The sequence below is a fragment of the Nannospalax galili genome, unplaced genomic scaffold (assembly GCF_000622305.1).
Source record: "Nannospalax galili isolate Female #2095 unplaced genomic scaffold, S.galili_v1.0 scaffold511, whole genome shotgun sequence".
NCBI classification, from domain to species: Eukaryota; Metazoa; Chordata; class Mammalia; order Rodentia; family Spalacidae; genus Nannospalax; species Nannospalax galili.
The window spans coordinates 1,249,929-1,257,598 of NW_008331831.1; positions in this window are offsets into that span (position 1 = coordinate 1,249,929).

Below are 7,670 nucleotides of genomic sequence, written 5' to 3' on the forward strand. Positions count from 1 at the left end.
TGGGGACACTAACTTGACTTGATAGGCCTTAACATCAATGCCAGAATGCATGAAAACAAGTGGGGGGCTATAGGAGGGTGCCAATGGGGAAGGGAATATAAAGATGATTAAGATGTTCTGTATAACGTACACATAAATTCAATAAAAAAGAAAAAAAAATGTGTTTCTGCTGGCTAAGTGTAGTCATATCTTACTGAAAGTTGGTTAAAGCAATAATACATCGTTATAGAGGAGTAATTTGTAGATCAATTAGAATTAATAAAAGGATCATAGTTTTAAAAGTCATGGCATCACATAGCATCTATATAAGTTATTTTTGAGACAGAATCTGCCTTCCTGTAGTCCCAGCTGGCCTGGAACTCTCTCTGTAGACCAGGCTGGTTTCAATCTCACAGAGATCCAACTACCTCTGTCTCCTGAGTGCTGGGATTAACACCCAGCATGTCTGTATAATTTTTAAATAGACTCCATGTGGCCATGAATATGGATTATTCATAAAACAAAATCTAATTATTTGTTGGCAATAGTTGAATCAGAAAGACAAACAGAATGGGAAAACACGGTTCCTAAAAACCTAATTCTTCTCAACTGTATAAACACAACCGGTGCAGAGGAGCAGGCCAGCCTCTGCTGCACATCAGATGACGAACCTTTTTAACCCAATCTCAATTTTATTTATCTGAAATCTTAAAATATATGTAGGAACATGTTGTGAATATATAACCACAATAGTGTCACTGGGAAATACAAAAGGCAAAAGCAAAAGTAATCCTGAACTAGAGATGTTAATATAAGTATAAACTCACACTTTGAGATATATAACACCCTAGCTTCTCCACTGAAAGGGACAAAAAAATGACCAAGCTAGTAACAATACTTAGCCTCAAGCATATAGATTTAGGTACCCAAATACCACTCTCTGCTAAAATCAACCAGGATTCATTGAAAAACTGACTGACTCTAAGACTTGGGCAGGAAATGTACAAGATGAGGCAGACATCTTCTCTAGAAATCAAGGAATCCATTAGTCTAAAGAGATTCTCACTATCCTAAGGTGGGACAAGCTGCACAGCAGAAGAAATAGGGACAGCAATGACCTGATGATACTCTCAGACATGTAAAGCCATGGTCCATGATAACATTATTTGTTAAAGTAAAATGAGAAAAACCTACTGATCACTTTGGGCCAATGCTAAAAACTCATATTATTATTCTTCTTTAGTAGTTTTTCTTGTTATCATACAAAAAAATGGATTTCAAGTCAAGTGTGGTGGCACATGCCTTCAATCACAGCCCTCAGGAGGCAGAGGCAGGCAGATGTCTGTGAGATGGAGACCAGCCTGGCCTACATAGGAAGTTGCAGGCCAGCTGGGGCTGCAGGAAGACCTTTTCTCAAAAAAAAAAAAGAAAAGAAAGAAAGAAAGAAAGAAAGAAAGAAAGAAAGAAAGAAAGAAAGAAAGAAAGAAAGAAAGAAAAGAAGAAGGAAAATGGTTTTCGTAAATAGTTTATTATCCATCCATGCTACCACCACTTCTGTCCCCTTTCTCCTACCCATCTCTTGTTGGTTCCCCCAATAGCCCTCCTCCTTCTGCCATCATGTCACATGTAGCTCATTACTGTCCCTTTTCACTTCTTCCCTCCTCCCATCAAGACCTTTTCATTCTCTATCACAGCCCCTGTCTGGTCTACACCTACACATCTACCACCTGCACACCCACACACATATTACAAACTAGGATCTGCATGTAAGAGAAAACATACAGTGTTTCAGTTTGGTTTATTTTGCTTAACATAATAATTTCCAGTTTTACCCATTTTCACGTAAATGTTTTGATTTTATTTTTCTTTCTGGCTGAATACAATTCCAAGGTGTATATGTGACATATTTCATTTACTCATTTGTTGCTAGACATCTAGACTGGTTCTGTTTCTTAGCTATTGTGAATAGTGTAGTAATAAATATGGTTGTGTATAAATCTCTGTAGTAAAGACTCTTAGAGTCTTTTAGGTATTTACCCAGAAGTGGTATGCTTGGGAAACATGGTAGCTCTATTTTTAGTTTTTGAGGATCCTCCACACTAATTTCCATAGTTGCTTACTAGATTGTATTCCCAGCAGAAATAATGAGGGTTCCTCTTTCCCTATATCCTATCAGCATTGGTTGTCATTTAATTGAAGCATTCTTGTCATTTTCTGGAAATGGAATCTCAAAGTGGTTTTAATTTGAATTTCCTTGATGACTAAGGCTGTCAGACGTTTTGAAATATTTATTGGCCATTTGTTTTCCTTCTTTTGAGAACTATAGCTCATTGGCCTATTTATTTTTTGAAATATTTGGAAGTTATGAATATCTACACTTCTTTTTTTTTACTTTTTTTTTTTCCTCATTGCAGCTGGTTTGTTTGTTAGTTTGTTTGTTTGAAGCAGGGTCTCCCTGTAGCCCTAGCTGTCCTGGAACTCACTATGTAGACCAGGCTGGCCTTGAACTCACAGAGATCCGCCTGCCTTTGCCTCCCAAGTGCTGGGACTACAGGCATGCGCCACCACACCCGGCTACACTTCATTTTATACTCTAGATATTTACCCTGTCTGATTTATACTTGGCAAAGATTTTCTCTCATTTCATAGGCTGTCTGTTCACTCAGGGTGATTATTACCTTGGTTGTGTAGAAACTTTTCTATTTCATATGTTCCTATTCATCAATTTTTGGAGTTATTTCCTGTGCTATTGGAGTTCTTTTCAGAAAATTCTTGCCTATATCTATATTTTGGTGTATTTTATCTGTTTTCCTCTTGCAATTTCAGGTTTTCAGATCTTATTATTAAGGTCTTTGGTCCATTTTTAATTTATTTTCATTTTAAAGTAGGAGGTATAAATCTAATTTTATTCTTTTACATGTGGATATCTAGTTTTTTCTAATATTTTTTGAAGAGACTTTTTTCCAACATATATTTTTTTATACCTTTGACAAAAACTAAATAGCTGTAGGTATATGGGCTTATTTCCAGATCTTCTGTTCTGTTGCAGAGGTCTACATGTCTGTTTCTGTGCCTGTAGGTGGTCTTTGCCACTATGGCTCTGTATATAATTTGAGCTTAGATATTATGATACCTCCCACAGTGTTCTTTCTGCTTAGGATTGCTTTGACTATTCAGGATCTTTTTTTTGTTTCCACATGAATTTTAGAAATTTTTTCTATTTTTGTGAATAATGTTAAGGGAATTTGGTTGGGGATTGTGTTGGCTCTGTAAACCTCTTTCTGTAATACCATTTTAAAAAATGTTAATTTTTCCAATCCATAAGCATGGGAGCCCTTTCCAGGTCTAGAATCTTCTTCAATTATTTCTTTCTTCAACAGACATCTCACCTTCAAAGTCATCTCGAGCTGGTTCCTGGGACCTGAGGTCCTGAGTACCTATAGGTGCTAAAAAGAAACTACTATTTCTCAGACTCATTCAGGACCTGAATACTAAGCTCATCAGTGGAAGCTAGTGATAATTACTCATCCAGGGAACAAAGCAAACATCAACATGGACTAGGGTGCCAACCTGACACTCTCCCTCCCTTTGTATATAGACCCCAGGAAAGGGAATGATAATTGACATTGATGAGGCTCAGGTTCCCACAGCCCAACATATTCCATTCCTACCACTGGAAACCCAGAAAGATAATTTTCATTGAATTTGACCCCTGCTATGAAACAACTAGGATTTTCATAGAAGAGCCAACCTCCACGTACTAGCCTAGGAAACTTTCATTTTCCATGTAAATAAAATCTGAAAAAAAAAATTTATGACTGAGCTTATTTACATTTTACCCACCAACTCATCAAAATCCAAGTGTATACTTATACTTTGCAGCACATCTCAATCCTAAACAGTCATATTTCAAATGCTTAGCAACCATGTGAGGCTAGGGGCCACCATAATGGATGAAACAGATCTCACCCTCACTCATCTCAGCTATGGAACTCCTTCCTGCCACCCCAGCTAGGTTTCCCCAGTTCACCTAGCAGTCAGCTCCAAATCTCTTTGCTTTTTCCAAATGTTGTTTCTCTTACCAGAATGCTTTCCTCTTTCCTCAAAAGAAAAAAATCTACTTTTCTGTGAAAACTTCCCTGAGGACTGAGTCCTCATAACTTTAGTAAAGTTGATTATTCCTTCCTTTGTATCATTTCTAGGATTGCCATAATCACAGCCCTATTAAAGCACTTATCCCATTAGATCTCAGCATTCATTTTCCTCTCCTATCACCTTAAAACTTGAGCTTACTGAAGGCAATGTTGAGATTTTATTCATATCTGTAACTCCAGCATTGACGAAGAGGCTTGGAATGAAATAGGAGCATTGCATGGTAATTAAAAGTACCAGAATGGTGGAACTAACCTCCTTGGGTGTTTAACAGCCATACTTTGAGGCCTATACTAATTTGGTCACAGGGGCATAAAGGACAGTTTTTGCTCCTTGCCCTCCAAGGTTGACTAAGTTCCATGGGACTATGGAGCCTCTCTCAAAATGTCCTGTATTGTGGTGAGTCACCTGTCCTCCTGTTCAGGGAGGCCATGGAGACCCCACCAGATGGACTTGAACCAGTGTTCAGTCTACAAAGAGGAGGGTCAACACAGAGGAAACATTTCCTCCATGCTTCCAAGTGAAGCCAGCCACAGTTGAGCAGGATCTTTGACTTATCTTCACGTGCATAAAACTGGTAAAAGAAAGGAGTCGGGGGCTCCTCCCAAGCCCATATGACCCCTGAGGAACAGATCTTCCAATGACCTGAAGAGAAAAAATAAATTGGTTTATTTGGGCCAACTGTATGGTCTTAAACACCCAAAAGGAAAGTATAACCAGAGATTGAAGTTATCAGTATATTTCTTTAAGAGTTCAAGAAACTGCACTCCTCACATTAGGCTTAAATCCATATAAAATGTTATTTAGACAATTATTTCACATTGATGATTTTGCTTCTAAGCAGAAAGTGCTGCTCAGATGTAGGACTTCAAACCTTGGTCTATAATATTGTAGTGCCCACCTGTAGCTAAGGGAGATAACATATTATTGTTCTAAAATGATGCCTAAATTTGTTTTCTTCCCCTATCTAGAAACCTTTGAGATGGAACTGACACTGATTCTAGCCATTCCAACAGCTGTCAAAGTGCCTGAATCCAAATCCTGAGTCCATCACTCTCGAGCCCAGCCTTGGCAGACAAAAGAAAAATGAGGAGGACCCCAAGAGAGGAATGCTTTTGGAAGCCCTTGTCAAGAAATCCCAGTGGACTTTGATATGAACATTTGAAAATTTCCCTGTTCTGACTTTTTTCTGGTTCCCTGTCTAGAACTTGTAATGCTAATTACTCTTGCCTTTACTTCTCCTTCACATCCCCTATTCACTAGTCAAGGACTTTCTTTTCCCGCTACAGATAATTTATGCAATTTGGGAGTCTTTAAATAGACCCATTGAAGGGGTACCCCAATTGCCTCACCCTGTGTCCCTGTTCAGCATGGAAGAAGCCAGAGCAGTCTGTGTCCTGATTCCCTATCAGCAATTTGGGCACCCTCTTCAGAGGATAGTGTGATAAGAATAGGAGGTAGGAATTGGCTAAGCAGTTAGGGTAAAAAAAAAAAGACCCCAAAGAAAAGTAGCCAGTTTCTTGGCTAAAAGTCAAAATGTCCTTGGGCCTCTTAGCAACATACTCTGTACCAAATGTCAAAAATGTCAAAAGTATTTGGGATCTCTTATCTAACCCTTAAAAGATCTTAAAGTGATGGGGAGATACAGGAGGTGTTGGAGGGGAGGGAGTGGGCGTGGATTTGATCAAAACACCTTATATGCATGTATGAAATTCTCAATAAGGTTTTTTAAAAGTAAAAAAAAAAAAAGGAAAGAAACAGGAGCTTACTGATTGATTCTGACCTGAATGAAATGAAGGCTAGTAACACTCCAGATTTCAGATTTAAGTATTCTTTATTGAGTACCTTAAAATGTATTGGGCACTGTGGCTTCATATATTTTATCTGAGTTAATTAATGTTTGTTAAGGCTCATATAGCTAGTACTGAAAGTAAGAGCTTATGAAGTTTTGGCTCCCATTAAATGACATTAAAGTTGCAATAAGCTAGATCAAGAATAGAAGATACATTCAGCAGGCTCAGTGACATGGCTCAGTAGGTAAAGTGCCTGCCATCAAGCCAGACGACCCAAGTTCAATCCCTGGAACTCACATGCAAGTTGTCCTCTGATCACCACAGTTCTGTGGCTGCGCGGGTGCACGCACACGCACAACCACAAAATAATCAGTGTTTTTTTAAAAAAGAAAATTTATTCAACAAGCATTTTTTTTCTTTTTCTTTAAATGTAATTGTAAAATATGTATTATCTTTAGTTTATGTGCATGAGTGTTTTGCCTGCAAGTATTTAGGTGTGCCCTTGTCATGCAATGCCTGCAGAGGTCAGAAGGAGCCATCTGATTTCCCTGGAACTGGAGTTTTTAAATGGATGTTAGCTGCCATGTGGGTGCTGGGAGTCAAACCTGGGGCCTTCTGCAAGAGCAGCCAATGCTCTTACTCATTGAGCCATCTCCCCAGTATTTTTTAATGTTTTGTGAATTGTCCCAGATTCTGAAGCTAGAGCCATAAAGAAAAGGGACAAAGGGGCCAAAGATGGCTCAGCAGTTAGGAGCACTTATTGCTCTTGCCGAGGACCTGGGTTTGATTCTCAGCACCCATGTCAAGAGGCTCAAAACCACCTGTAATTCCAGTTCCAGGGGATCTGATGCCTTTGCCTTCCAAGGGCACCCATACTCCTGTGCACATACTCACACATAGGCAAACACACATACACACAGTTAAAAATAAAATAAATCTTTAAATAAGATTGGGGTCTGCTGTTCATTTTCCCAGTTCTCTGTTGGGTTACTATCTGGGAGTCCCTTGGGCCACCTGGCCAATAACCCAAAAGAAGGTATCTCCTATCTGGAATTGTTGCTTGTTATGTAGCCTTTAGCTATGCATATGGACTCTTGAACAGCAGACCCCAATCTTATCTAAAGGAATATTGACAACCAATTGCTGCTAGATGAGGAACAGCTGACATTCCTAAAACAAAGACCTCTAGATAGGCTGACTAGATTCACCAGATGGACAAGTAGTGGGGAACGACTGGGGGTGCCGACGACACAGCAGACAGTAGCAGGGATAACAGAGTATAAAGGCTGTAGTGGGAGGGAGGCTATGGGAGGGTGCCATCTGGGATGTGGGTGTACAGTTGAATAAGATGGTTTTGGATTTTCTGTATGATATACACACAAAAAAATCAACAAATTTTAAAAACTGAATTATATTTGAGGAGGAGGCATGGAAATTTATGTCATGTTAATTAGTAGAGGTGATAAACATTACCACTGAAATCTACCCGATGACTTTATAGACATACACAAGTGCCAAGGATTCGAGTGCAACCAATTATGACTAGTAATAATCACACACATACAGATTAGAGATGCATGTGCCAACATCTCAGTGTTATTAGCAAAAACAATGAGTCTTTCTGTAAGAAACAGTATATTTTAAAATGAAATGGAGAATTTTTTTAAAGGTTAAAAACTCATTCAATTTTATGTCTTACAGGGCTTATACCGAGTTCAATATTGTATAACTGTATTAATTCAACAG